The sequence below is a fragment of the Castor canadensis genome, chromosome 3, assembly GCF_047511655.1.
Source record: "Castor canadensis chromosome 3, mCasCan1.hap1v2, whole genome shotgun sequence".
In the NCBI taxonomy this organism is placed as follows: Eukaryota; Metazoa; Chordata; class Mammalia; order Rodentia; family Castoridae; genus Castor; species Castor canadensis.
The window spans coordinates 124,947,262-124,953,896 of NC_133388.1; positions in this window are offsets into that span (position 1 = coordinate 124,947,262).

Consider the following 6,635-nt stretch of genomic DNA (forward strand, 5'->3'; position numbering starts at 1 on the left):
TGTTTTGGTTGAGGGGGGCTGTTTCTGAGATAAGGTCTGACTATATAGACCTTATATAGGCTAGCCTCAAACTCATGATCCTCCTGCCTCAACTTCCCCAGTAGCTGGAATTAGAGGCATGCACTACCATGCCCAGAAACTTTCAATTCTTTTAATTTCATAGGCATACAATCTGGATGCTATAAAGTTATTCAGAAGAATCACTGAAAAATAAACAAACCCTGATGCAATTTCTTTCTCCTGAACAGCTTCTTCTACAGTTAACAAACCCAATCTGCTATTGCAGCTTCTGGGGGTGTGTTTCCATGCAGAGGTTATGGTATGGCATGTCTCTTTCTATGCATCATGCACTTGAGGAGATGTAGGAATCTGGAATGGGAAGTATCAGGCATACCCCATATTGTGTTCAATCTTTCTTCCAAGCCTTCCTTCCTTCATATCCACTCATGATTTATGCCCAACTTCTTTGAGGAACTTCAAAGAGTCATGTCTTAGAGTTTCTGAGCTGCAATACTACCTTAATTCAGTAGATAGATGATATTCTCAGCTCAATGATGATTGTCAACACTCATTATTTACTCCAAACCTTTGTCCACAGGGTATGACGTATCTATAGACAAAATGCAATTGATAGTTCCTAAGTGCCTAGGACAAATCTCCCTGGAAGAAAACACTTTGTCCTCCAAAATAATCAATATTATCAATTTCTCTTTCCCTAAGATTAAAGGACAACTCAGGCTTTCTGGGATTAGCTGGTTATTTCCAATACTGGATCCCTAATTTTTCTGCTGTTGTTTCTCCCTTATAATTACGACTAAGGATATTGTCCCCAAGCTCCTTAATTGGGACTCTCCATGCCCATATTTTAAAACCATAAGTATTCTCTATCCTCTTCTCCCAATAACTTATTACCGTTTCCCCTTCTACAATGAAAATGACAGATACACACTACAGAGCCTCAGCCAAAATACAACTGTCCTCCCCCCACTAAAGCTGTTGTAAAACTACAAAGAATACATTTACTAGTTCACATTGCACAATTTAAAATACATAAGCCCTACATTAACCAGACATCCACACCAAAAGGAAATCTTAAGTTGAAGCTCTTTCAGGAGTCCCCCACAGTAGATGACAATCATAAGTGGACTGCTTTCCCAAGAGCAGGACACAATGAAGTGGTCATCTTCTACCCAAGACAGAAGAACAAGCTCTCCTATGAGTCTTATAAGACTCTTATAAGTCTTATATTATAAGACTCATAGGAGAGCTTGTTCTTCTTGTATATTCTCCCTTTGTTGTCTTTCTCATTGTTTTCCTTTTATTTTTCTGTTACCCCCAAGTATCTAGATTTCCTGGAGTCATACCTTTTTTTTCCCTTTATGCCATCTGTACCATTTACCTCTTTCCTATTTAATCAATCTTAGACTCTTTTTCAAAATTTTTGATTTTCAAATTTTATTCATTTATGAATATGTGCGTACATTGTTTGGGCAAAATTATTGCTTTTTTTTTCTTTTATTATTCATATGTGCATACAAGGCTTGGGTCATTTCTCCCCCCTGCCCCCACCCCCTCCCTTACCACCCACTCCCCCCCTCCCTCTCCCCCCCCTCAATACCCGGCAGAAACTATTTTGCCCTTATTTCTAATTTTGTTGTAGAGAGAGTATAAGCAATAATAGGAAGGAACAAGGGTTTTTGCTGGTTGAGATAAGGATAGCTATACAGGGCATTGACTCACATTGATTTCCTGTGCGTGGGTGTTACCTTCTAGGTTAATTCTTTTTGATCTAACCTTTTCTCTAGTACCTGTTCCCCTTTTCCTATTGGCCTCAGTTGCTTTAAGGTATCTGCTTTAGTTTCTCTGCGTTAAGGGCAACAAATGCTAGCTAGTTTTTTAGGTGTCTTACCTATCCTCATCCCTCCCTTGTGTGCTAAAGCTTTTATAATGTGCTCAAAGTCCAATCCCCTTGCTGTTTTTGCCCTTGATCTAATGTCCACATATGAGGGAGAACATACTATTTTTGGTCTTTTGGGCCAGGCTAACCTCACTCAGAATGATGTTCTCCAATTCCATCCATTTACCAGCAAATGATGACATTTCGTTCTTCTTCGTGGCTGCATAAAATTCCATTGTGTATAGATACCACATTTTCTTAATCCATTCGTCAGTGGTGGGGCATCTTGGCTGTTTCCATAACTTGGCTATTGTGAATAGTGCCGCAATAAACATGGGTGTGCAGGTGCCTCTGGAGTAACCTGTGTCACAGTCTTTTGGGTATCACAACACCTGACTTCAAACTATATTACAAAGCAATAACAATAAATACAGCATGGTACTGGCACAAAAACAGACATGAAGACCAGTGGAACAGAATAGAGGATCCAGATATGAAGCCACACAACTATAACCAACTTGTCTTTGACAAAGGAGCTAAAAATATACTATGGAGAAATAGCAGCCGCTTCAACAAAAACTGCTGGGAAAACTAGTTAGCAGTCTGCAAAAAACTGAAACTAGATCCATGTATATCACCCTATACCAATATTAACTCAAAATCGATCAAGGATCTTAATATCAGACCACAAACTCTAAAGTTGATACAGGAAAGAGTAGGAAATATTCTGGAGTTAGTAGGTATAGGTAAGAACTTTCTCAATGAAACCCCAGCAGCACAGCAACTAAGAGATAGCATAGATAAATGGGACCTCATAAAGCTAAAAAGCTTCTGTTCATCAAAAGAAATGGTCTCTAAACTGAAGAGAACACCCACAGAATGGGAGAAAATATTTGCCAACTACACATCAGACAAAGGACTGATAACCAGAATATATAGGGAACTTAAAAAACTAAATTCTCCCAAAACTAATGAACCAATAAAGAAATGGGCAAGTGAACTAAACAGAACTTTCTCAAAAGAAGAAATTCAAATGGCCAAAAAACACATGAAAAAATGCTCACCATCTCTAGCAATAAAGGAAATGCAAATTAAAACCACGCTAAGATTCCACCTCACCTCTGTTAGAATAGCCATCATTAGCAACACCACCAACAACAGGTGTTGGCGAGGATGCGGGGAAAAAGGAACCCTCTTACACTGTTGGTGGGAATGTAGACTAGTACAAGCACGCTGGAAAAAAATTTGGAGGCTACTCAAAAAGCTAGACATTGATCTACCATTTGATCCAGCAATACCACTCTTGGGGATATACCCAAAAATTATTGCTTTTAATTACACCTTTTCTCTTCTCTCAACCATTTTCCTTCAAGTTCCTCTTCCCAGTCTTAAAATCTTCACAGCTATGAATTTGGTTGTTTTTCATTCCTACATGTTTGGAAATTTTCCTATATTTTATATCAATTTTAACAGCTATCCAAATCCAATTTGGATCAGTTTTAGGAAGTCATTTTATTTCTTTTGCAGTTTCACAGACAGCAGCTTTCTTTTCTTGTTTTTTAAACATTTTTGTTAGTATGTGATGGTTTCATAGGGGATTTCATTGTGACATTTCTAGTTTGGTTCATGCTTGCTAGGCACATACTCTGCTAATTGAGTCACTCTTCTGTCCCTGTTTTGTGTTGTATGTTTTCGAGATACCGTCTGTGAACTATGTGCCCTGTATAGGGTGTTTCCATAGCTTGGCTATTGTGAATAGCACTGCAATAAACATGATGTGCAATTGTCTTTATTGCATTATGACTTATATTCCTTCATTTATATGCCTAGGACTGGTATTGCTAGATCATATGGCAGTTCTATTTTTACGAATTTTTTTCTTGTTCTGGGGCCTGGACTCAGGGCCTACACCTTGAGCCATTTCACCTCTTTTGTGAAGGGGTTTTTTGAGATACAATGCCACGAGCTAATTGCCCAGGCTGGTTTTGAACCATGATCCTCCTGATCTCTGCCTCTTGAGTAGCTAGGATTACAGGTGTGAGCCACTGGCACCCAGCTCTATTTTTAGTTTTTTGAGGAGCCTTCATATTGTTTTCCATAGTGGTTGCACTAATTTACAACCTTGTGAAGGGTTTCTTTTCCTTGCATCCTTGGGATATTTGTTGTTTCTGTTCTTCATGGTAGGCATTGTAACAGAAGTAAAGTGGAATCTTAATGTGGTTTTAATTTGCATTTCCTTTATGGCCCTTTTTTTTTTGCCATTTATACTTCTCCTTTGAAAAGTTCTGTTCAGTTCATTTACCCATTTCTTCATTGGGTCATTGATTCTTTGGGAGTTTAGTTTTTCTTTTTTTCTTTTTTCTTTTTTTTGAGTTTCCTGTATATTCTGGTTATTAATCCCTTGTCAATGTATAGCTGGCAAAGATTTTTTTCCCATTTTGTGGGCAGCCTTTTAAGTCTGGGAACCATTTCCTTTGTTGTGCAGAAGTTTTTAGTTTCATATAGTGTGATTTTTCAATCTTTCTCTTAATTGATAGACCACTGGAATTCTATTTAGGAAGTTTTTAACTATACCTATATATTCCACTGTTTTCCTTACTTTTTCCACAGTAGTTTCAAAGTTTTAGGTCTTATGTTAAGATCTTTGATCCACTTTGAATTAATACTTGTACAGGGTGAAAAACCCAGACCTAGTTTCAGTCATCTACCCATGGATATCCAGTTTTCCCAACAACATTTGTAGAAGAGGCTGTCTTTTCTCCATCGTATGTTTTGGGTGCCTTTGTCAAAAATCAGTGTCTATAGCTGCATGGATTTGTGTATGGGTCTTCTATTCCATTGGTACAGACAACAATTTTCTAGGTTCTGATTTCTGTGTATGTATAATTTGCTCTGCCAACTCCAATAGCAGTATTTGTAGCTCTTCATTATTTTCACATAGACAGTACAACTTTTTTATATGAAGTAATTCCATAATAATAATAATAATAATAATAATTCCATAATAATAATGGAGTACTGCCATCTAGGGTACTAAAGTTCCACATATGGGAAAGTCCCAATCAGAACATTCTCCTTATACACATATCCTTTTCTCAACCTCGTATGCGAGAAAAGATAACCTATGGGAAAGGATTGCCTCCATTTCACTTAGCTACCCCCCAAAACACAGATTACATTTGGGAAAGAGGAGCATACCGGTATGACCTAGCACACTGGACATGATCAGGTTATATGTCTAGTCTTGTCAGTCCTTGCCATATGTGCAGCTCAACTACCCTTTTAAACTATTTAAATTTCTTTGTCATCTTCAGAATCAATCATTGGTCTTCACAACAGCAAAATGTCACTGTGTTCTTACTTTCACTGCTAGATCTAAAGACACTTTTGGAAAGGAAGTTAACAGTGGGTGGTAGAAGAAATCAAGACTTACTGGTATAGATAGGAATTTGAAGAGTTTATGAAGGTAATTGAGCTATATATACAGTGAAACTCTGCTCTAGTCATTAGGTAAAACATTGACTTAAGAAACTTACAATTTGAATTGTCTTAGATAGACAGTTGATGTAAACATAGAATGGTATATTTGGCCATTCTATGAATAGAAGGGAATAGAGAACTGTCCTTTTTGAAGTGGGAAAAATTACATTCTAGGCACCAACAAATGTGGTTAAACTGCTAGAGTTGCTTAAGAGAAATAAGTCATTGACAATGAATTTTATCATTTCATATGGTCCTTAAGTGTTTCCAAGAGCAAAAGGTCATCATGGAAGCTATTTAGTCACATCTAAATACAGGTGGGAAAGATAAGGTATCAGTTACAAAGTGGCTGGGATCTACCTCTTGGAAACTGTATTAGATATGTAGAACTTCATTTGTGGAACTTGGAGCTTTTGTATGCCTGTTCACCAGGTTCATATCCTGGAAACCAAACTCACTTCTAGAACTTACTAGATGCTTCTTGGCCTATCTGAAGTCTCTGTCCAAATAATGAAAAATGGGGCTTGTTTTAGCCAACCATCATCTTCTGTGTTTTCAATCCTTGATAGCATAACCACCAGGATCAACTCTCTCAGTAAACCAATCAGTGAGTTTCTTCACTAGTGGGGTGATCCCTAGCTGACAAATGAGAAGACAGCTTTGTTTTTGTTTGTTATTTCTGGTGGCCTTTTTTTCTGGTAGTCTTTGGTTTTGTAGTCTTTAAGTTTTTTATCATAAATTTTAATTAGCATGTATCAATTTCATGAAATGTTTCATTGTGACTTTTCATACACGTATATAATGTCTTTGATCATATTTACCCCATTACCCTCTCTTGTCTCCCTCCCCCTTCTACTTGTCCCCTTCCTCTTCTCAAATTGTCCCCCCACTACTTTCATGTGTCAAATTTTCTTTTTTCAAAAAACCCACTTTATTAGCATATATTAGTTGTGCGTTGTGAACTTCTTGCTTACAATGTATCTTAATTAGATTCACCACCACCCCCATCATTCTCCCTCATCTTTCTATCAGCTTCTTTGACCAATTTCAACAGATTTTATGTTCTATTTTCAATATGTCTACAAAGGACACCCACATATTCACCCTCCTTCACCTTCTGCTTTCATCCTTCCCCTTCTACTGGTACCCACCTCTGAGCAGGCCCTGTTTTATCTTTCTGTCTTTCCTTTTTTATTTTTAAAGTGTATACTGATTGTTCAAGGGGGGGTTCACTGTGGTATTTCACACATGCACACAT